We start from the raw sequence: 25,011 nt of genomic DNA, 5'->3' as shown, positions 1-25,011 counted from the left end.
TCGAACGTAGTTCATGTCATAGGAATTACTTTGTTTGTTGTGATTTTTCTTTTCTTTTTCTTTCTCTTCTTTTCTTCTTTTTGTTTTTCTTTTTGTTGTTTTTTCCTCTCTTTTTCTTCTTTTTCTTTTCATTCTTTTCTTTCTCTTTGTCCTTTACTTACATTTTGCACTTGCGTTTCTGAACTTTACTACTGATTCCAAAAGAGGGGTATGAAAAAGAAATAAATAAGGCTCAAAAAGGATAACAAAGGATAAAGTGTTTAGATAGCAGAACAAAATGCCTTCGTAATTCCAATCTTCAAAACATGCTAAGTACAAACAAACACAACTTAACCAAGAAATCATACATAATATCTTTTGACCGCATCAGAATTGATAGCCATTTCTACACATTTGCCTTCTACATCTATTAAATACAAAGCACCATTGGACAATACTCTCACTCTCATTACCACGAACGGGCCCCTGTAAATTTGGGACGAACTTGCCTTTAGCTTCGACCCGATGCGGCAGAATGCATTTCAATAGGGTTTCTTTATGTCCTATCTGCCCTAGTTTCACACAATTCGGGCTTGAAGTGATCTCAAAATGCCTTTGCTTATTTCCCCTTGCATGTCCCTACATCTTCAAAATTGCTTCATTGCTTCATGACTAAATTGACTTTTAGAACCAGGCTGAGAATCATGCATGCATGTCACGTCACTGGAGTCAACATGAAAAGAACTATAAAAGAAAAGAGAACTAAACAAAAATGACTAGCAGTTACAGAAAACAAAAAATTGCATTAGACAGTTGGTGAAAGAATTTGAACAACAAACAAGCAAACTAAACTGGGGTTACAAACCTAGAACAAACCTAGACAACACTAAACGAGCTGCTACGACTAAACAACTAGGCAAAATAAAAGGATAGAAGGGTTTGAGTCACAAGACAATATCCAGATTACCACCCTGGAAATAATCCGGACCACAGAAATGACAACAAAATAAACCACCAAAACTCCTCCCTGGATAACCAAGAAAAGAACGTCTTTCCAATCACCAAACTCAGCATCTTAGCCACTGACTTCTGCATCAACAATACTAGGACCTTCACAAGTCCTCGTCTCTTTGTCCTTAGCAAATTGCTTTTGGGTTCCCTGTGCCTGCTCGTTCTTAGGATCAACCTCTGATAGCGCTGAAAGCTTCATAGCACATGGACCTCCGAGGATCTCAGAAGAATTCTCATATCCCTTTTCAAAATAAATCATACCCACCATATGCGTCTCATTACGCACAGGCGATGGCCCTTGGCTAGTGTCTGCTGCATCTGGATTTTGCACGACAATGTCACCTGCATCAATAAACTTCTGAATTGCTTTCTTCAGATTCCAACACTTCTCTATGTCATGCCCCTAGGTATCTGAGCAATATGCAGCACCTTTGAGAAAAATCAAACTTCTTTGGAAGAGGGTTTGGCATTTTATCTGAATCGGCTTCAACATGTCCAATTTCCTTAGCCTCTGGAACAGACTGGCATATGACTCTCCCAATGGGTGAAGGTTTTCTTTCTCTGCAACCTCTCGTTCTTAAATGCTTGATTGGGCCGGAAACCTGATTCAGGAGGGTTTCCGTAGGCTCGTGGGGGCGGGTAAGACATTTGGGGAAGTGGTGTGGGCCATCGCGAGCCTTGTGAGTGTGGAGCATATGGTGGTGCATTGTGGACAGGGTACTGGGAAAGTGATGTATGACTTTGGGAGTTCTGTGGAGAGAAGTAGCATTAGGGAGGGTCACCTGGTGCACAAGGATACCCACGGGGACGATGTCGAGGCTGGAAGTGTTGAGCAGGAAGGCCCATCAGATCAACTTTTCTATTTCTCTTTCTTCCACTCAAACTTACTGGGATGTTCTGAATGTCTTTCGTAGTATCTTTCAATGCCGAATAACTCATGATTTTGCCTGACTTGATTCCCTCTTCTACCATCTCCTCCATATTTAACACATCATTGAAAGGCTTACCCACGACCGGGATCAAATGACTGAAGTAGGTGGGCCCCTGGGCTTGTAGGAAAAGCTCAACCATTTCTTTTTCACTAATCGGGGTACTGACTTGAGTAGCTTGCTCCCTCCATCTGAGCCCAAACTCCCTAAAGCTTTCCTCCGATTTTCTTTTCCATTCTAGATAGGGAAGAGTGGTCTGGGGTAACGCCTCATTTGTATTGAAAGTATCGAACAAAATCTTGAGCCAAGTCACCCAATGTAGGCCACTTACCAACATCTTGATGATTATGTCATTCCAAAGCTGCCCCAGTCAAGCTCTCACCAAAATACACCATCAACAAATCATCTTTCTCACCAACACTTCTCATTTTACTGCAAAAGACCCTCAAATGGGCTACCGGATCCCCACGCCCATCACACAAGTTAAATTTTGGCACTTTAAATCCTGCGAAAAGGCGAACGTCAGGGGACACAGACAGTTCTTTGTAAGCCATGCTACCCTGGTCTCCCATTTCTTGCTTGTTCTCTAAGGACTGTTCTATGCCTTTTAGCCTCCTCGGTATCCCATATCGCCCTTCTTTTCCTGTGAATTTTTCATTTTCAACATGAGGCTCATCCCGCGGGCCTTGCTTGTATGAGTTGGGGACCTTGTGGGCAACCTCTGAGGGGTAATGCTGGGCATCATGAGCTTTGGGTGCGTGTTCATTGTCGGGGATAGTGGATGTGACAGGAGGACACTTTTAGGAAAAGATAGTTGGAGGACAAGTGATAGAGCTACTAGGGTGGTTGGGAAAGCTGTGATAAGCGGGTGGATCTGGAGAGTATGGAGGATCATCTGGCATTAGGTCCGGAGTTTGGGTAAGGGCAACATCTAGGAAGCTAGGTGGTGGCGGGGGTGATGCCTTCCTAGTCATCCAAGCCTGATACATGTCCGCCATGTGTTGTCTTAACATCTTTACCTCTTCAACCAACCCATTGTCCTGTTTAGACAACTGCTTCCGGGCACCGGTATCAACCAACTCAGTTCTGTTGTTGTCTGCCATTGCCTTTTGACTTTATGTTGTAGAGAAGAGTTACCACTTTAAAAACCACAAACCAACCACCCTTCTGCTATGAATATAACAAAATGAAGCCATCACGTTAGCATTAGGGCATTTAACATAAGATAATCTCGCTTTATGTACAATGCACCTAGACACAGTTATCGGTTCTAAAATGACTTCGAGGGTACGAAGGTCAGTTGGCATCATCCCAATTTGTTCATTTCAATCCTCTCTTTTCTTTGCTTTTCTAGCACTTGCTTGATCATTTTCCTTCTTCTTTTTCTAATTTCACTATTTTCTTTCCTCTCATTTCTCACATCCCACAATTTCATCTCTTTTTTTTCTCTCTTTTTTTCCTTTTTTCTTTTTTTTTCTTTTCTTTTAACAGTAAAAAAAATAATTCGATCGAACCCTATGTAGGTTGCCTACGTATCATGACGCCGCATGAATCAGATCTTTGCGTAGTTCTGGAAGATCAGAAATAAAGTAAATAAACTAACGTTCCTTTTTTTTTTACCTTAAGGACTATTCTTATAAGAAAAGAGGAATAAAAGAAGCAAATCTTTTTTTTTTGAATTTTCTAGACTTAATGTTCTATAACCTATTGCAAACTCAAGCTTAACGAGCATATATGTTTTGCTTTTTTTTTTCTTTTTTGAAGCAAACACTCTATGGAAAATTATTAAGGAAAAACCCTAGAAGAGAAAAAAAATATTTTTTGATTCTTTTTTTTAGGAAGAAGATCGAAAGAATAAACCACAGAAAAATATTTTGAATTTTCATTTGATATCCTGATGCAGGATTTTGAAACAAGCAATGAAAAAGATAAAACAACATGTTTTTGAATTTCAATTTGATTGCCTAAAGGAAGAAACTTTAAATAAAAGATAAAATATGTTCTTTTTTTCTTCTATGTACAATATCCTAAAGTTCTTGGAAAAATAAAAGAATATATTTTTTTTCATTTTTCATTAATTTCCCAAAGAAGAACCTCAAAAGAAAATCTTTTTGGATTTTTGAGATTAATGCCTTAAAGAAAACTTTTAAAAAGATACTAAAAGGATTTTTTTTTGAATTTTGGTCCTAATATAGTAAAGGGAATATAAAAATAATTTTTATTTAAGTCCTAGATATTAATTTCCTAAAGGAAAAACTACCTCCAAAATACTTTTTTTTTTCATTCCAAAAATTAGTATTCTAAAGAAAATTCCTAACGAAAATATAAAACGCATTTGTTTTTTGGATTTTTGATTCATTACACACCCTTTCAAATGCAAAATAGAAAGTACAATAATAATAATAAAACTCGACATTACTATACAAAACTAAAAGGTAAAAGACGACATAAAATAAAAAAACAAAAAAAAAACAGACTCAAAACATAAAAAGAAAAGAAAATCTTCTTTTAATCCACTCCTGAATGAGCGATCCTGACTAGATGTCCTGGGGCTCTGTTATGCTCAAACTTCAATAAGTAAATCCACGTTTGTATGAGAAAATTAAAACCAAATAAGTTAAAGACCTAAAGCGCTATGTGAGACAATAACCCTTCCTGTTGGAAACATGCAAGACATGATTTAGGCTATTTTTGCACAATGACTTATTTGGCCAAAAGATGGCTAGAAGTGCAAAATTTGGCTAAGACCCCGCAAAGTCAAGAACGTAAGATTTCCTAAGAAGACCGGACCCTATATGGGTTGCCTACGTATCACGCCCCTAAAGACGAGAATCAGGTATGCATAGTTTGGGCAGATTGGATACAGGCGAGAATTAAAAAAACAACTAATTTAGAGAAAACATATTTTTTGTCTTTTTAAAAAAAATGATGAGACATGTAACTTTTTTTTGGATTTTTCTTTTTCTTTATATTTTGATTTTCTGATTTACGAAAAATGATGAAAAAGTGCAATTTTATTTTTTGAATTTTCTTAACAAGAATGTGACATAAAATATAATTGGGCCCCACTCGCTTTATCCTCACACTTCAACCTCTTTTTCTTTTTCTTTTTTATTTGCCCTCAACTATCATTGGTCCGCCAAATAACCCTTTTTCCCTTGAAGAAATGCAACATGTAGCACATAGGATGCATCAAGATGGTCTGTTATTTTGGGTACACCTGTCCTAGACAGACACAACTCCTGTGTTGAGTCCCCAAAGTCAGATGCACGTGATGCAAACAAGCATTCCTACTAGGGATCCCGCATGAGGCTGAGTTATTCTAGGTTCAAGACCTGGGTATGTGTTCTAGACTGTGTACCCGAGCGGACAACTCGAGCCGAGGAGGGGGCTACGTACCGGGAACCAAAAGGCCATCCGGCTTAGTAACTTGTCCGAGCCTCTTTCTTATTTCAAGGTATGACACTAACAGAATAAGGAGTCTCGACCAACGAGCACATCCCTGAAGATGAGAAGAGAAGGGTTTCCGTAGCAGTTTATATACAGTTCAGATAATATCAAAGCGGTAAAAGCATCATTTAACACATTAGGCCCAAACATGTAATTAAATCAGATAATAGATAAAACCAAATACAACAATTCATCAAATCTCGAATTCTGAACCCTGAACCAGAGATTCTGGGTTCGATCCCCAACAGAGTCGCCAGAGCTGTCACACCTCCTTTTTTCCTACACCCCCGAAAAAGGGATGTATAAGGGAGTTTTTTTCCAATTTAAAGTGACAATCGAAACGGGATTATTTTATTAAAAATTCAGAGTCGCCACTTGGGATAATTTATGGTGTCCCAAGTCACCGGTTCAAATCCCGAATCGAGGAAAAGATTGACTCTATATTACAGTCCGCGAACTAGAAATCCGGGTAAGGAATTCTGTTAACCCGGGAGAAGGTGTTAGGCATTCCCGAGTTCCGTGGTTCTAGCACGGTCGCTCAACTGTTATAATTGGCCTATTATATGATTTTAATACATGTTTTAGCCTATGGTTCAATTGTAACTTATCAACCGCTTTTATTCATTTTTTAGAGAAAATTGCAACGTTATTAAAACACGTCTCAAACAACGTCACATAAATGCACCCATGGTCTTTGACATATTTTAACATCATTGAGATTTGGATTTGGGTCACATAAATGCGCACCCGAGTTTAGGAAAGTAATTTTTAAAATAGCGCGCCTAAAGCAACTACGATGTTCATAATTTATATCTTTGAAATTATTGTTGACAAACAACACGTGACCCATTATCACTAATCCCTTCATGACTCAATTAGAACCTTGCAATTTCCATGATCAACGAAGAAGATGCAGACAACTTTTACTAAAATGAACCTAAACTATAACAGAAACTTTCAATCTAACATGTACGCATGAGAAGGACTAACACATGAGAGCATGCAATTCATTTTCCTTTTAAAGAAAACAAGAAACTCTACAATAGATTAAAACTAACCAAAGATAACTTAATAAATATCAAGAAAAATCTAAGAAGAGAACTTAGGATTGAGCAAAAATCTTACTGAGTTTCAATTCAATATTATTCAAATTATACGCTGAGAAAATTCCTCCTAGATGGATTCTTTGTTTGAAAATTTATTTGTTTAATTATGATCATAATTCAAAGCACAAAATTAAATTGGGGAAAATCCTTAGACCAACCAAATTTAATTGTTTCAGGACTTTACTGTTGGATGACTTAATCTACGAAATGCAATGACTAGCTTCTATAATGAGACCCAAGCTCTTCGTCACAGCAGTGTTGTTATCACGAATTCAATAATATAAAAAAGCTTTCTTTTATGTTATTGTCGAATTAACCATAGCAACAGTAAGTAATTGAACAAGTTTCTGATGCCTCATGTCAATTTCAAATCATCAACCATACCAAACGCTACAGAGCAATATTCGAAAGAGAATCGAACAACTGTAAAAGCTGCAAAAGCAGATTTGAAACAGAAATATGGAATCGACAAACCTAGCACCGGTACCAACGACTGAACATGGTAGTACTCAACGTCGACTTCCAAAGCCTCAACGACGACCTCTAACTCGGAAACGGACAGTCGAAATCAACTCCAAAATTCAAATCTCAAACCATTTTTTGTAGTGAGAAGAAACAGAATTTCTTTTGATAATGTTTATACATGAAAATTAAAATAAAAAATCAGAAGGGAAATACCCTAATCTGTCCAAAACTCCTTTTGCCTGTTTTCACTCTCTATGTCGTGTGTATGTGTGTATTTTGATTGTGGTGTGGTGGTTGCCGGATTTCGACAACGAAGCTAAGAGGAGATGGACGGTGGCTAGGTTCCGGCGGTTGCGGTGTGGGCGTTTGGTGGTGTGAGGAGTGAGAAGATAATCGGCAGGGGGGTGGGGTCTTGTGATAGAAACGACGCCTGTACTGCGTCCACCTTCCTCCCCAGCTCATTTAGACGTTACTCTTATAGGGTAAGGATTTTTTAAGGTTTTTTTCTTTTATTTTTTCAAAAGGAAAATTCTAGAAGGGTCCTAGAGTTAGCTTAATGGGTATTGGGTATTGGGCTTAAAGAATGGGCTAGAAACTTGGGCTTTTATGACTAGCTTTACTTAAACTTAGCTTAATTAACTAAAAATCTATACATATAAAAATATTAATTAGCCCTACTTAAGTAAAAGTAATTATTAAAATAAGACTGACCGTTAAAACAAAATCATTTTTGGTATTTTTCAAATATTATATTAAAATAAAAATATGATACTATTTTTTGTATTTTTTAAGATTAAACATGACTACAAAATATTAATGAACCTATTTTTTTTTTAATTTTCATTTTCTTGTAATAAAATAAAGTAAGAGAGTAAAAATGAGTTGAAATAGCTATATTAGGCCTAAATTAAATATTTACGTGCTAAAATATGAAAAATCTTGGGGAGGGTCAAAAATCACATGTCTACATTGACCAAGCGGGCCCGGGGTCGGTTTTTGACTTTTTGGGGAAAATGTTGAGAAATCCATAATTAAGCATTGGAATTGAGTTCTTTAATATTTATTGATGTTATTAAGTAAATTATGACTAGATACAAGTAGGGCTGCTCGGTGGGCCGGGCCTGAACCGGACCGGACCGGGCCCGCGGTCCTAACGGGCCGGTCCTGGGTGGGCCGGTCTTGGTGGGCCTCCTGAGCCCGTCACGGGCTGGTCTTCAAGGTTGAGCCCACGAGCCCGGGACCGGCAGGCGGGCCTGGCGGGCCCAACGACTATTTTTTTTAGAAAAAAAAAATTTCTCCAACGGCCATATTTAAATTCTAGCCGTTTGGGATGAAAATATGACCGTTTTTAAGTTTAAAAAATGGCCATTTGGCCCCCAAACTTTATTTTAACCCCAAACTTTATATAATTACACTTTTCCCCATTTCTCAACTATAAATACCCCCTCATTCTTTCATTTTTATTCACCAATTCATCAATATCTCTCAATATCTCTCAATCTCTCTCAATCTCTCTACTACAATTACTTAATTTATTGTTGAAATTTCGTGAAAAATTGTGAAGTTGTTGAATTGAAGTTTTCAAGTGTTCAACGATTTTCAATTTTCAAGAAGTTGTTCGGCAATCCGGTAAACTCGTTTCAACTCTTACGTTTTTAGAATATATTTTTGTGTGGTTTAGTTTGCATAATTATAATTAATATGGCATTTACTTTGAAAAAAATGTTTGGTAAAGGAAAAGATAAAACCGGTGAAAGTAGTGGCCAACCAACTACCCTTCCCCCGGCTCCCCGACCTAGAAAAGATAAGCAAGTTGAAAGTAGTCGCCAACCTAGACGTCCTCCTCCTTCCGTAATTCTTGATAGTGATCACCCTTGTTTTCAATTTACCGATAGTGAATTTTATCATAATGTTGCACCAGGTGATAGATTAGATGATGAAATTATGAATGCTCTTTATCCTAATGAAACCATCTTAGAAAATAATGAGGAAAATGAGGATGATGATGAAACTCAAGCACCGGATTTAGATGATACACCTACTAGTCCTCTTAATAACCCAAGTGATGCACCGGTCGACCCACCTGTAGAAACTCCTACTTTTAATAGAGAACCTGCTAAACGCCTAGAAACATCATTAGTTTGGAATTTTTTTACTCAAGTAAGAGAAAAAAATAAGGCTAAGTGTAAAACTTGTGGGAAATTAATGTCGCATAAATATGTAGGAGACCATAGCGGCACAGGTAGTTTGACTAGGCACATAAAAACACACCCTAGAGATAAGGCTAGATTTTTTCAAATGAAAGCGCAGCTAGAGGGGACAAGTGTAGATTCTGCGGTTAACCCTAGTACAGGTTCAAATCTAGTTCAACCAGGAATTAACACTGTCACTGGAGGTATTTTATATTACGATCCAAATAGAGATCGTGAAGAATTAGCAAAGATGATTACTGTTATGTGCTTACCTTATACTTTTGCTTCTAATCCTAATTGGGTTCATTATATTAGAAGAGTGTTTAATCCTACTTATAAAGGTTGGCCTCGCGCAACAGTTAAGAGTGATATTTATAAATTCAAACATGAATATGAACAATATTTGCGGTATTTATTTACTCATATACCTAATCGGATTTCTATTACTACTGATATTGGTAGAAGTGGTAATGATTGTGATTACCTAACTGTTACAAGTCATTGGATAGATGAGGAATGGATAATGCAAAAACGCATAATTGCATATAGAATAATTAATTCGCGTCACACAGGTAAGTTTATAGCTAACACTGTTGCAGATATTTGTAGATATTTTTGCTTTAGCGATAAAATAATGGCAATTTCAATGGATAATGCTTCTAGTAACACCAGTGCTATAGGCATGCTTACAACAACACTAAATCCTGCATTTACTAATATTTTCCATGTTAGATGTATTTGTCATATTTATCATTTAATTGTCGGTGATGGTATGCGAATATTAAACATAGAAATTGAAAAGGTTAGAATGGCTCTTAATTGGCTTTTTTATTCAAACCGTAGAAGTAGACTTAGAGAGTATTTTAAAAAATGTGATGAATATGGCCTTAGAGAAAGAAAGGTTCCTAAACCTTGCCCGACTAGATGGAATTGTATGTACGAAAGTTTAGTAGTAGCATATGAATATAGAAACCCAATTAATGCAACGTTTAATTCTCGGGTAGGTGGTGAAGATGATGATGAAATGCTTACCACTCAAGATTGGACTAATGTTAAAATTCTTTTATATACTAAAAGAAAATATATTATGCGAATATATATACATAAGATACAATATATATACTACAAGAAAATATATAAGAGAATATATATACATAAGATACAATATATATACTACAAGAAAATATATAAGAGAATATATATACATAAGATACAATATAATATACTACAAGAAAATATATTATGCTACAATATATACATAATATACAATATATATACTACAAGAAAATATATTATGCGAATATATATACATAAGATACAATATATATACTATAAGAAAATATATAAGAGAATATATATACATAAGATACAATATAATATACTAAAAGAAAATATATTATGCTACAATATATACATAATATACAATATATATACTACAAGAAAATATATTATGCGAATATATATACATAAGATACAATACATATACTAAAAGAAAATATATAAGAGAATATATATACATAAGATACAATATAATATACTACAAGAAAATATATTATGCATGACAATTTAGTGTTTTACTATTGTTTTGTTATTTTCTTTTTCGTCAAGCACTTTAATAATTAGATATACATATATACTACATATATATTTTTAATATAGCCATGATACTACAAGAAATTGTCTTAAAAAAAAAAAAAACCCGCTAGGCCCGCGAAGCCCACGAGCCCGACACGTTAAGCACAGGACCATGTGGGCTTAGGCCCGTCACGGGCCGGATCCACCCATTGAGCCCACGAAGACCGGGACCGCCAGGCCCGGGACCGCCAGAGCCCGGGACCACGAAGCCCGGGACCGCGAGGCCCGGCCCGTTAGGCCCACTAAGGCCCGGGCCCGGGACAAAATACAGCATTAGATACAAGCGGATTGGATGTGGAATCGAGAGGTAAAGTGGTAATTGAGGCTTGATTTTGTCCGTGGAATCAAGGTAAGTGTTTGGTCTAACCTTAGCTTGAGGAAATATGTGTTGTTGTCTTATTTGCTACGTTTTAGGGTTGAGTACGACGTATAGGTGTGGTGACGAGTATCTATACGTTGGTGTCGAGCATGCAAGTGAGTCTTATATTGTGACTGTTGTAACTCTTATTATGTACTGTTCGTGCTTAAATTGATGACTATCCATGTTGAATAAGACTTACGATATTTTCTTGGTAATTGACCATTGTTGAGTATTGACTCAAGTTGAGGCTTATTTTGTGAAGTTAACTGTTGAAACAAGATTGGTTATAGTTGATTCCCTTGCTGGGATGTTATTGTTTATATTGTTGATTCTCTTGCCGAGATGTTATTGTTTCTATTGTTTGGGTGAGGAAGAGTGTAAGCACAAAGGGTGATGTCGTGTACGATATTGTGAGAGAGTGTTAAAGCACGGAGGGTGATGTCATGCCATATTTAGTGAGTGTTAATGCACGAAGGGTGATGCCGTGCCTATTTTTGTGAGTGTTAATGCACGAAGGGTGATGCCGTGCCATGTGTCACACCTCCTTTTTTACCAACCGAGAGGGGGATATAAGGGAGTTTTTCCAATTAAAGTGACATTAATCGAAATGAGATTATTTTATTTATTTTTAGAGTCGCCATTTGGAATAATTTATTTGGTGTCCCAAGTCACCGGTTTATTTTAAAAGCCCAAATCGAGGAAGTTTTTGACTTTATTTAAAAGTCTGCGAACCAGAAATTCTAGATAAGGAATTCTGTTAACCCAGAAGAAGATGTTAGCTATTCCCGGGTTCCGTGGTTCTAGCACGATCGCTTAGCAATTTATACTTGGCTTAAATTGTTTAACTACTCATTTTAGGACCTATGTTTATTTTACGTTTTACAGCTATTAATCACTTGATAATCCATATTTAAAGAATTAACTTAAGATGAGTTACGTGTACGTATACTCATTTCGTTTGGCGCGTCAAAATCATATCATGTGTACGTGTCGACAATTAATCACGCTTTATTATTATCAAGCAAGTTCGGTCGAAGTTGCGCGAATGCATACCTCGATTTTGTTATTAGGATCATAATCATGTCACGCTAACGTGTACACAATCACGATGATAGATTAAGTCGCGCCTAAAACAAACTACGATATTTATAATCATTTACCTCACTAAACTTGAGAATTCTTAGAAAAGTCATAAACTATGTTGTTAAAGATTCTGATATGGTAGGTCTATCTCTAATCCTAGAGCTACTGCCAATTTTCTGTAGCTAGCTTGAGTTGGTATTAGCCATTTAAACTTTGAAAATGGCTATGTGGATACTTCCTACATCCTTTTTCATGAGATGATGAATAGTTATCACAAGATATTTGAGAAAATTTTTAAGGAGCCATTCAGTTATTTAAAAACAAACTGAAGTCAATCACCATTATTACAAAGTTGTATGATATACATGTATAATCCTAGAAACTTAAACGTGTTCAAGAGTGTTGAATTCTGAGCCATCATCATTTTGATTTGGTCCTTTCTGCCTCAAATATCACAGTTTTTCTTCTGTGGATATCATAGAGTAAACATCACAATATAGGCAGAAGCTTGTATAATTTCAATCTAGTAGAGGCCACAAAATAAAACATTATGCTGATACTGTTGTGAATTGTATAAAAAAACATGGAACTACACCATTATTGGAGACCAAATAAAAATTCATAGATAATGTCTAGTAATATACAACAGCCAGCTTTACAGGGTTATCAAACAATCAGATACCAGAAGAGACTCCTCGTTGAGTCACTATTAGAGATTAAATGAACCAACTTTGAAAAATAAAGGGGCAATCTTCACATGCCAAGTCATTAGGAAATTATTCCATCCAAGAATTAACATACTTTACCATCATTACTGTTTCAAAGAATCAAATGCTAATATACTGTAATGACTCCATTTCACAAGTGAATCAATTCATCAACCATGAACAAATATTGACATACACACAAAGCAAAAAGATTTGTAGTTAAACATCAGGATTCTAACAGATTCGGCATGTTCATAGAGTTAGCAACTCAAATATTCATTCATTTTTTCAAATAGAAAATAACAAAAGTAAGCGGACGCACCTAAAGGCAGAAAACAACAATTAGAGGACCAAATAAAGGTATGAACTTCAAAGCTGGAGCTCAGCAGCTCCAAAAACGAGCAACCCCAACAGATTCGACAACTTCAATAGCTCAAACCATTTATAGAAATCCCAAAAAATGTACAACAATTGAATGAAAACCCGAAACCAACTTTAAATCTTCCTTTTCATCGTTTTTTTCTCTTTTCTTTTTTTTTTGATTTTTCGGAGTTCTTTTTTTTAGATCTGAAATTCGGTACTTTTAAATCCAGATGTTTCTGTTTGTGAAAGTGAGAAAGGAATGAAGAAGGAAAGGGGGAATAACGCTGTTCTGGGTCTGTGAGATGAGGAATGGAGCAACGTTTGTTTTTGGGTGTTGAAGAAAATGGGGAAGAAGCCTTTTTCTTCTTCCCAGATGCGCCGTTTGGTCCTAGGGTCTAAAAGAATATGGGAAAATCTGATTGTGGTAATTAGGTCCTAGCTAGGTTAAATAGAGCTATGGTTATTTTAAGGGCAGAGAATGGGTATTGGGCTAAAATAATTGGGCTGGAATGTGGGTAATTGGGTTATTTGGGATTTTTGGGCTTCAAATTAAGCTGGCCCAAACAAAATTAAAATGGCAAATCTACTTCTTCATTTTTTTTCCTTTTTTTTCTTTAATTAATTAAAATCCTAAATCAATATATTTTGTAGAAACTAAAATTCTTTATCTATTTTTAACATTAAAACAACTAATTAACTTAAAACTAAAGAAAAATGTTAATTTTAAAGGCTAAAATCTAAATATGTAAAAATGACCATTTTTTATAATTGTTTGCTTAATAAAATTAATTCCTATATGTAAATTGAACCTAAGATGGTATGAAAATAAAACGTGACAATTTTTTATGATTTTTCTATGATTTTAAAATATTAAAAATGCTTGAAATGCAACTAAATAAAGAAAAACTCCTAAAATCAATTAAAATTATTTTTGGCTTATTTTAGGAGTTATTTTCATATAGGGCAAAAATTAGGAGCTCACATCCGCCCCTCTTTGCTCGGAAACGTGAAGAGTTTTTGGGTAAAGATAAAGTGAGCAAATACGAGCAATTTTTGCCCGTTTGAAATTCCATGGAAAGCATTTTTTTTTGAAAAAGTATGACCGAACCTTGCTTCGGAGGTTGCCTACATATCCTTGGCTATAAAGGAATGAGGTCAATATAGTTTTGGAAGTTTTGGCAGCTGAAACTACCGAATAACTGTGATTTCACTGTTGTTGTTGCTGTTTCTGCTTGCTGAGCTCCTTATTACACCAAAATGAAAAATAAAAAACTAGCTAACTAAGCCTATCAACTACGAGTTACAAGATTCCTATCTATAAATCTTCTAAAGCTTGATCTTGAGTCTTGGTTGGTTTTTCCTACAGACTCTGATCTGAATCTTGATGCCCGTTTGCTGCAACTGCTGGTTCATTTTTCTTCACCTTTTCAGATCAAGGCGGGACATGCAAAGCTTGTGACTTCAATCATATCTTGAGCAGTCCGCATCTTTTCTCCGCTTCTATACTTAAAGCTCATTTCTTTTTCTTGTTTTTCTTTTCTTTTATTTGAATCGAGACTTCTTTTCTTGGTCGCCTCGAAACTCATGCCTCAAGGTAAAAACCTGCTCAGGCACCAAAACAAATGAACGAAATTTCCTACCCCAGTTTTCACTAGTAAATTATATGCAATTAAATCTTGAAAGAGGCTAATATTGCAATTATATGCAATTTAGCTTTAAAAATATTAAATAAATTTGTAAAAATATATAAAAATTATGCTAGCTATATTTTAATATAAATATGAGAATCCACTAAATGAATCACCAAAAATGATAATTTTGGAGATAATTATTGTTTTTTTTATGAAATAGGGCAATAAATTGATTTAAAAAATCTTTAAAAATTAAGAGAACCTTGGGACATATTTATATGTGCACATACATACTATTTTGAGAGTATTTTGCATATTAAAAATATACAGGAAAAAATTGGGTATCTACAGGTAGCGAAAATGAAAGCCTTTGTCATCCCAACCGGAGAGTATTAACAATATATGGAGGATCAAACATAGTACTTTTTGGCTGCATTTGCATTGACAGTTGTTTTAGGGATATTTCCTTCGATGTGTCCCAGGTGCAACGCTCTCTTTGGCAGTACTCTTGTGAGTTACCATGTATGAATCTTTCCAATCTGGAACCAATTTTCCTTCAAATGTTCTGAATCTTTGTTTTATTTCCTTAAAATTTATCTTCATTGCAATCTAATTCTTGATTAATTATTTTGAGGTCTGCCAGCATTTCAGGATCTGGGCATGAAGTCCGCAAGTATGTCATGTTATTGAAAACTGCATTTAACAGAACTGAAAAGAAAAATAAGAAAAGTGACAAGACTAAGAAAAAAGACATTCCTAGACAATGAAATATTAATTTCATTTGATTTTTGATTTTTGATTTTTGATTTTTTTGATTTTTTTGATTTTTTGATTTTTTTTTCAATTTTTGAAGATAGAAGGGTTTACATCGGAAAGTAAGACAATAAAGTAAAATATTCGGATCATACCCTAAGATAATCCGGACGCAGAAAGGATAGCAAGATTGACTACTGAGATTCTCGTCTGATAGGGAACTTTCAGGCTTGGCGATCGTTTTTTGGGCTTTTCTTCTGTCTCGGCAATGGCTGTAATGGCCTTCAGTGCCAGATCAAATTCCTCATCTTCACAAATCATTCCGGCTATTGGCCTACTCTTGTGAGCAAGCAACATATTGTTCATCACATCAGGAGCTTCTTCATCTCGAAAAATGATTCTTTCAACTTCAATCAAGTCTTCAACTCCCCTTTTAAGGGTTCATGTGATGACCCAAAGGGTCATCACTTGCTTTCAGTTGATTTATGTGTCTTTGAGGCCTTGAAAACCTCATTAGAGTCGCCTCGGTTTGCGTGCGCAGTCTGGCGCGTAGTCGAAAAGCTTAAATATGAAACTTTGTGAAAAATGCTAAGTTTTGATGTTAAAATGAATAAATTTGACTTCGGTCAACATTTTAGGTAAACGGACCCGGATCCGTGATTCGATGGTCCAGGAGGGTCCGTAGGAAAATATGGGACTTGGGCGTATGCCCGGAATCGAATTCCAAGGTCCCAAGCCCGAGAAATGAATTTTTAGTGAAATTGTTTTCAGAAATTGTTTAAGGAAATTTGAAATGAAAACTGATTAGAAAGCAATGGTATCGGGCCCGTATTTTGGTTCCGGCGCACGATGCAGGTCTTATATATGACTTGAGTCATTCCTGTGAAATTTGGTTAAAAAACGAACGTCGTTTGACGCGATCCGGACCTTAATTGAGAAATTTGATGTTTAAAATAGTTTTGAGAAATTTCATTGATCTCGAGGTTTAATTCGATGCTCGTGATGTTATTTTGGTAATTTGATTACACGAATATGTCCGTAGGATGTTTTTGAGGTTGTGTGTATACTTGGGTTGGAGTTTCAAGGGCTCGAGTGAGTTTCGAGTAGGCTCCGGGATGCCTTAGGCTTAGAAAGTCAGATGTTGCAGGTTCAGGAAGTTGCAGGTCTCTGAACCCTCTAGTGCGGTCCGCGAGAAATTGCATGCGACCACGGAGGGGCCAGTGCGGCAGCGGTCGCCTTTGTGTGTAGGGTGGTGGAGGTTGTGCGGACGCAGTCAGCCTTGTGTGGTCCGCACAGGGTGTTGAACTGCAGGTCTCCAGGGAGGCCTGTGTGGCCGCGGTCCATTTGATACGGACCGCACAGGGGGTTTGAGAGGGGTATAAATAAACGGGAATTTCAGTTATTTTCCACTTTTCAAAACCCCAAAAACATAAGAGGCGATTTTTCAAACAACCTTTCTTCTCCAAAAACGTTGGTAAGTGATTTCTAACTCATTTTCCTCACTCCTTAACATCTTTTAACATGATTTCAACTTCAAATCAAAGATTTTCATAGGGAAAATTGGGTGTTTTAGGTAGAACCTAGGTGTTTTCTAAAATTGGGGATTTGGACCTCAATTTGTGGTCCGATTTCAAAACAAATTATATATTTGGATTCGTGAAAGAATGGGTAACCAGGTTTTGGTCCGAACCTTGGGTTTTGACCACGTGGGTCCGGGGGTGATTTTTGACTTTTGGGTAAAACTTTGGAAAACTCATTTTCATGCATTGGGGTTGATTCATTTAGCACTTATTGATGTAATTAAGTAACTTGTGACTAGATTCGAGCGGATTGGTGGTGGAATCGAGGGGTAAAGCTATAGTTGAGACTTGAGTGGTGTTCAAGGCATCGAGGTAAGTGTTTGGTCTAACCCTAGCTTGATCGATTAGGAGTTGAGTCATATCTGCTACTTGCTACTTTTTGAGTACGACGTATAGGCATGGTGACGAGTATCTATACGTTGGTGTCAAGCATGACCGTGAGTCTTAAATTGAAAGTTGTTGTGTTCTTAAATGACACTTGGGTGCCTTATTTTATGATCTTCTATGATTGAGCATTTTCAATAATTGAACTGAGTACAAGCTAAGTTGAGATTGGTTATAGCTGATTCTCCCTTGCCGGGATGACTATTTCAATATTGTTGTTCCCTTGTTGGGAAAATTATTACATTGTTGTGTTCCCTTGCCGGGAAGTTATTATATTGATTATCTTCCCTTGCCAGGATTCCTTGAAATTACAAGATATTATGAAATGAGAGCGGGTGGTACGCCTACCACAAGATATTATGAAATAGGAGCGGGTGGTACACCTACCACAAGATATTATGAAATGGGAGCGAATGGTATGCCTACCACAAGATATTATGAAATGGGAGTGGGTGGTACACCTACCACAAGATATGAGAAATGGGAACAGGTTGCACGCCTGCAACAAGATGGAAACTAAAAGTGAAAGTTGTCTTTACTTTTCTTTATCTGTGTTAGAAGTTATATTGTCAGCTTCCTTATTTATTCCTTGCTATTTTACTTTATCAACTATCCCCTAGGCATGTTCCCCTTCCCTAGTCTTAATTGCTTATTATCTGTTTACTTTTCTGCCATATATTATATAACTGCACAGGTTTATCTAGAGTCTGGTCCTAGCCTCGTCACTACTTTGCCGGGGTTAGGCCAGACACTTACTAGCACATGGGGTCGGTTATGCTGATACTACACTCTGCACTGTGTGCAGATCCCGGAGTAGCTTTCGGACAGTAGTTGGAGGGCTTCTTTCAGTCCATCCGGAGACCCAAGGTAGACCTGCAGACGTTTGCGGGCCCTGGCGTCTCCCTCTATCTCTACTTCCTGTTTCCTTTATCTCTTGCTCAGGAACAATACTATGTATTTTTTTCATACTTTGTATGTAGTGACTCTTAGACAGTCCATGGTACCATGACACCAGATTTTGGGGTATTGAAGTTTAAAAGTGGTAATGGACGTAGCTCTAAGCTTTATAAATATTGACTTCCGCCTATTTCCTAACTTCTGCTTCATTTATATTGTCGCCCTATGTTTGTTTTAAAAGAAGTAAAATGAAAAGGTAGTAGATAGTTAGGGGTTGGCTTGCCTAGCTCACATTAGTAGGCGCCATTACGACTCCCGAGGGTGGGAATTCCGGGTCGTGACAAGTTGGTATCAGAGCACTAGGTTACATGGGTCTCACAGTTCACAGACAAACTTAGTAGAATCTGATGAATCGGTACGGAGACCTCTGTATTTATCCCCTAGAGGCTATAGAGTTAGGAAAACTTAACATTTGTTCTTTCTTGTCGTGCGGTTCTGTTTCCCAATACTGATTGAATTTCTACTCCGTTCTCATCTACCGCTCAGCAGCCCGAGCCCCAGCATCAGCTTCCACTAGGGGCAGAGGGCGAGGCCAAGGCCGTGCTAGAGGCCGAGGTAGGGGCAGAGTTCAGCCACGAGTGGCAGCACCAGTGGCGGAGCCTCAGGCTGATTTTGAAGAGGAGGTTCCGACCCCAACAGTTTCGGTGGGCCCATCTTAGGTCCCAGAGGGGTTTATTGCTACCCCAGTTCTTCAGAACGCTCTAGTTCGATTGGTGGGCCTCATGGAGAGTGTCACCCGAAAAGGTTTGCTTCCTGTAGCACCAACCACTTCTGAGGCTGGAGGAGGGGCTCAGACTCTTACTAAACGCACTCCGGAGCAGGTAGCTCCCCAGATTCAGACTCCAGCGCAGTTGGAGCAGTTCAGCCGGGTGCCATAGCTCAGACATGCGATGGAGCGACTATGTCCACCGATGTTTGTGGAGGTTGGATAGGTTCACCAAGCTCTTCACTACTACTTTCAGCAGTACTTCTTTTAAGGATCCCATAATTTCCTATATAACTGTCACGAGGTTCTCAGGAACATGGGCATTGTTGAGACCAATGAGGTCGATTTTGCTACATTCCGCTTGTCTGGATCCGCCAAGACTTGGTGGAGGGATTATTGCTTAGCTAGGCCAGCCGAATCGCCATCTTTGACTTGGGAACAGTTTACAGTGTTGTTTCTGGAGAAGTTTCTCCCCGTGACTCAGAGAGAGGCCTATCAGAGGCAATTTGAGTGCCTCCAGCAAGGTTCCATAATGGTCACCCAGTATGAGACCAGGTTCATCGACTTAGCTCGCCATGCCCTCGTCATACTTCCTACCGAGAGAGAGAGGGTGAGGAGGTTTATTCGATGGTCTTATTCAGCCGATTCGTCTTCAAATGGCCAAGGAGGCCGAGAGTGAGATAGCTTTTCGGGAGGCGGCCAATGTGGCTCGCAAAGTTGAGATGGTTTTGTCATATAGAGGTGGTCATGGGTCGGATAAGAGGCCCCGTCATTCAGGCAGATTCAGTGGTACCTCGTCTGGAGGTAGAGATTCATATGGTAGAGGCCATCCTCCTAGGCCCTTTCAGTCAACTCTTCAGGTTTCTCACGATGCTTTCGGTAGCCGTGGTCCTCCGATGCAGTATTCTGACCAGCAGTTCTTCAGTGCACCACCAGCACCTATCAGTGCACTACCGCTTTAGAGTTTCTAGGGTCGTCAGCCCCAGCAGCCGAGAGCTTGTTTTACTTGTGGCGACCCAAGGCATATTACTAGGTATTGCCCTCGAGCTTCGAGCAGTTCTCCGTATCAGGGTTCTCATGCTATGGTTCAGGCACCAGATGTTCCACAGACCGCCCAGCCAGCTAGATGTGGGGGTAGAGGTGCTGGAGGTGGAGGTAGGGGTCCTAGAGGTGGAGATCAGGCCGCTAGAGGTGGAGGCCAGCCAGCAGCAGGCCGTCCCAGAGAGGTAGTTCAGGGTGGTGGGGCCTAGCCCTGATGTTATGCCCTTCCAGTCAGGCCCGAGGCTGAGTCTTCAGATATAGTGATCACAGGTATAGTTCTAGTTTGTGATAGAGATGCTTCATTGTTATTTGATCTAGGGTCTACATACTCGTATGTGTCATCTTATTTTGCACCGTATCTGGTCATGCCTAGTGATTCGTTGAGTATTCCTGTTTATGTATCTACACCAGTGGGTGATTCTATTGTGGTAGATCGAGTCCATCGCTCTTGTGTAATTGTGATTGAGGGTCTTGAGACTCGTGTGGATTTGTTGCTTCTAGACATGGTCGACTTCAATATTATATTGGGGATGGACTGGTTATCACCTTACCATGCTATCTTGGACTGTCATGCCAAGATTGTGACCTTAGTTTTGCCGGGTATGCCTCATTTATAGTGGAGAGGAACTCCTGGTCATTCTACCCGTAGCGTTATCTCTTATGTGAAGGCTCGGTGTATAGTTGAGAAGGGGTATTTGGCCTATTTGGCTTACGTTCGTGATTCCAGTGCTGAGGTTCCTTCTATTGATTCTGTTCCTGTGGTTCGTGAGTTTCCTGAGGTATTCCCTTCAGATCTGCTGGGTATGCCGCCCGACAGGGATATTGACTTTTGTATTGATTTGGCTCTGGGCACTCAGCCCATTTCTATTCTGCCATATCGCATGGCCCCGCTAGAGTTGAAAGAGTTGAAGGAGCAGTTGCTGGACTTGCTTGAGAAGGGTTTCATTAGACCCAGCATTTTGCCTTAGGGTGCGCCGATTTTGTTTGTTAAGAAAAAGGATGGTTCGATGAGAATGTGCATTGATTACCGACAGTTGAATAAGGTCACCATCAAGAATAAGTATCCACTGCCGAGGACTAATGATTTGTTCGATCAGCTTCAGAGTGCTAAGGTATTTTCAAAGATCGACTTGAGATCTGGCTACCATCAGTTGAGTATTAGGGCATCCGATGTCCCTAAGATAACTTTTTGCACTCGGTACGGGCATTATGAGTTCTTGGTCATGTCATTTGGATTGACAAATGCCCCAGCATCTTTTATGGATTTGATGAACCAAGTATTCAGGTCTTATTTGGACTCGTTCATGATTGTCTTCATTGATGATATTTTGATATATTCCCACAGCCAGGAGGAGCACGAGCAACATCTCATAGTGGTTCTTCAGACTCTGAAGGATAGTCAGTTATATGCTAAGTTCTTGAAGTGTGAGTTCTGTTTGAGTTCAGTTGCATTTCTAGGTCATGTTGTATTAGCAAAGGGTATTCAGGTTGATCTGAAGAAGATTGAGGCAGTCAAGAACTAGCCTAGACCAGCATCAGCTACAGAGATTCGGAGATTCTTGGGATTGACAGGCTACTATCGTCGGTTTGTGGAGGGGTTCTCATCTATTGTAGCCCCGATGACCAGGTTGACCCAAAAGGGTGCCCAGTTTAGATGGTTGGACGAGTGTGAGGCGAGCTTTCAGAAGCTCAAGACAACTCTGACTATCGCACCGGTGTTGGTTTTGCCCACAGGTTCAGGGCCTTACACAGTTTATTGCGATGCTTCCCGTATTGGGCTTGGTGCAGTGTTGATGCAGGATGGCAAGGTCATTGCCTATGCTTCGAGGCAGTTGAAGATTCATGAGAAGAACTATCCGGTCTATGATTTAGAGTTGGCAACCATTGTTCACTCATTGAAGATTTGGAGGCATTATCTATATGGCGTGGCATGTGAGGTGTTCACTGATCTCAAGAGTCTTCAGTATTTGTTCAAGCAAAAGGAGTTGAATTTGAGGAAGAGGAGATGGTTGGAGTTGTTGAAGGATTATGATATCACTATCTTATATCACCCAAGAAAGGCCAATGTGGTGGCCGATGCTCTAAGTAGAAAGTCAGCCAGCATGGGCAGTCTTGCTTATATTTCGGTCGGTGAGAGGCCGCTTGCGTTGGATGTTTAGGCTTTGGCCAATCGATTTGTGAGATTGGATATCTCTGAGCCTAGCTGAGTATTAGCTTGCACGGTCGCTCGTTCTTCATTATTGGAGCGTATCCGTGATCGCCAGTTTGATGATCCCCATTTGTGTGTCCTTAGAGACACGGTGCAACGTGGAGGTGCTAAACAAGTTACCTTAGGTGATGATGGAGTTTTGAGATTGCAGGGTCGAGTTTGTATGCCTAATGTAGATGGGCTTCGAGAGTTGATTTTAGAGGAGGCCCATAGTTCCCGGTACTCTATTCATTCAGGCATCGCGAAGATGTATCAGGATTTGCGGCAGCATTATTGGTGGCGGAGAATGAAGAAGGATATCGTTGCATATGTAGCTCGGTGTTTGAATTGTCAGCAGGTTAAGTACGAACATCAAAGGCATGGTGGTTTATTTCAGAGGATTGAGCTTCCCGAGTGGAAGTTGGAGCGGATCACTATGGACTTCGTTACTGGACTTTTGCTGACTCGGAAGAAGTTCGACGCAGTTTGGGTCATTGTTGATAGGCTGACCAAGTCAGCGCATTTCATTCCTGTGGCAGTCTCCTATTCATCCGAGAGGTTAGCTAAGATCTATATCCGAGGGATTGTTTGTCTTCATGGCGTGCCTGTATCTATCATTTCGGACCGAGGTACGCAGTTTACCTCACATTTCTGGAGAGCAGTTCAGCGAGAGTTGGGCACTCAGATTGAGTTGAGTACAACATTTCATCCTCAGACGGACGGGCAGTCCAAGCGGACTATTCAGAATTTGGAAAATATGCTTCGAGCCTGTGTCATTGACTTTGATGATTCGTGGGATCAGTTTTTGCCTTTCGCAGAGTTGCCTATAACAACAACTACCAATCGAGTATCTAGATGGCTCATTCTGAGGCTTTATATGGTAGGCGGTGTCGATCTTCGGTTGGATGGTTTGAGCCGGGAGAGGCTCAGTTGTTGGGTACGGATCTGGTTCAGGAGGTCTTGGACAAGGTCAGGATCATTCAGGATAGGTTTTGTACAGCTCAATCTAGGTAGAAGAGTTATGCAGACCGCAAAGTTCGAGATGTGACTTTTATGGTTGGTGAGCGGGTATTGCTCCGTATGTCGCCTATGAAGGGTGTGATGAGATTCGAGAAGAAGGGCAAGGCTAGCCCTAGGTTCATTGGTCCATTTGAGATTCTTGATTGAGTGGGAGAGATGGCTTATAGACTTGCGTTGCCGACGAGCTTATCAGCCGTGCATCCGGTGTTTCATGTGTCCATGCTTCAGAAATATCACGGCGATCCATCCTATGTGTTAGATTTCAGCACTGTCTAGTTGGACAAGGACTTGTCTTATGAGGAGGAGCCGGAAGCTATTCTAGACCAGCAAGTTTGACAGTTGAGGTCGAAGAGTTTTCCTTCGGTCCGTGTTTAGTGGAGAGGTCATCCTCCTAAGGCGTCGACCTGGGAGTTCGAGTCCGATATGCGTAGCCGTTATCCTCATCTTTTCCCCGACTCAGGGACTTCCTTCTTCTGTCCTTTCAAGGACGAACGGTTGTTTTAGAGGTGGATAATGTGACGACCCAAAGGGCCATCACTTGCTTTCAGTTGATTTCTATGTCTCCAAGGCCTTGAAAATCTCATTAGAATCACCTCGATTTGCGTGTGCAGTTCGGGCACGTAGCCGGAAAGCTTAAATATGAAACATTGTAAAAAATGCTAAGTTTTGATGTTAAAATGAATAAATTTGACTTTGGTCAACATTTTGTGTAAACGAACCCGGATCCGTGATTCGACGGTCCTGGAGGGTCCGTAGGAAAATATAGGACTTGGGCGTATGCCCGGAATCGAATTCCGAGGTCCCAAGCCCGAGATATGAATTTTTTGTGAAATTGTTTTCAGAAATTATTTAAGGAAATTTGAAATGAAAACTGATTAGAAAGCAATGGTATCGGGCCCGTATTTTGGTTCCGGCGCCCGGTACATGTCTTATATATGACTTGAGTCATTCATGTGAAATTTGGTTAAAAACGGACGTCGTTTGACGCGATCCGGACCTTAATTGAGAAATTTGATGTTTAAAAGAGTTTTGAGAAATTTCATTGATCTCGAGGTTTAATTCGATGCTCGTGATGTTATTTTGGTAATTTGATTACACGAATATGTCCGTAGGATGTTTTTGAGGTTGTGTGTATACTTGGGTTGGAGTTTCGAGGGCTCGGGTGAGTTTCGAGTAGGTTCCGGGGTGCCTTAGGCTTAGAAAGTCAGATGTTGCAGGTTCAGGAAGTTGCATGTCTCTGAACACTCTAGTGCAGTCCGCGAGAAATCGCATGCGACCGCGGAGGGTCCAGCGCGGCCGCGGTTGCCTTTGTGCGGAGCGCGGTGGAGGCTGTGCGGCCGCAGTCGGCCTTGTGCGGTCCGCATAGGGTGCTGAACTGCAGGTCTTCAGGGAGGCCTGTGCGGTCGCGGTCCATTTGATGCAGACCACACAGGGGGTCTTAGAGGGGTATAAATAAACGGGAATTTCAGT

General features: G+C 39.3%; 1 long non-coding RNA gene across 1 annotated transcript; it reads right to left on the bottom strand.

The window, feature by feature from the left end:
- Window positions 1–242: 242 nt before the first annotated feature.
- LOC138882389 (uncharacterized) lies at window positions 243–7,389 on the bottom strand. Its single transcript, XR_011403984.1, has 2 exons — window positions 6,950–7,389; window positions 243–674 (listed from the first exon to the last, which is right to left on the bottom strand). It is a non-coding gene; the product is annotated as an uncharacterized lncRNA (long non-coding RNA).
- Between the last annotated feature and the right edge of the window lie 17,622 nt (window positions 7,390–25,011).

Source organism: Nicotiana sylvestris, chromosome 11 (genome assembly GCF_000393655.2).
Source record: "Nicotiana sylvestris chromosome 11, ASM39365v2, whole genome shotgun sequence".
In the NCBI taxonomy this organism is placed as follows: domain Eukaryota; kingdom Viridiplantae; phylum Streptophyta; class Magnoliopsida; order Solanales; family Solanaceae; genus Nicotiana; species Nicotiana sylvestris.
The sequence above is the reverse complement of the archived record's forward strand: the minus strand, read 5'-3'. Positions and strand labels throughout refer to the sequence as shown.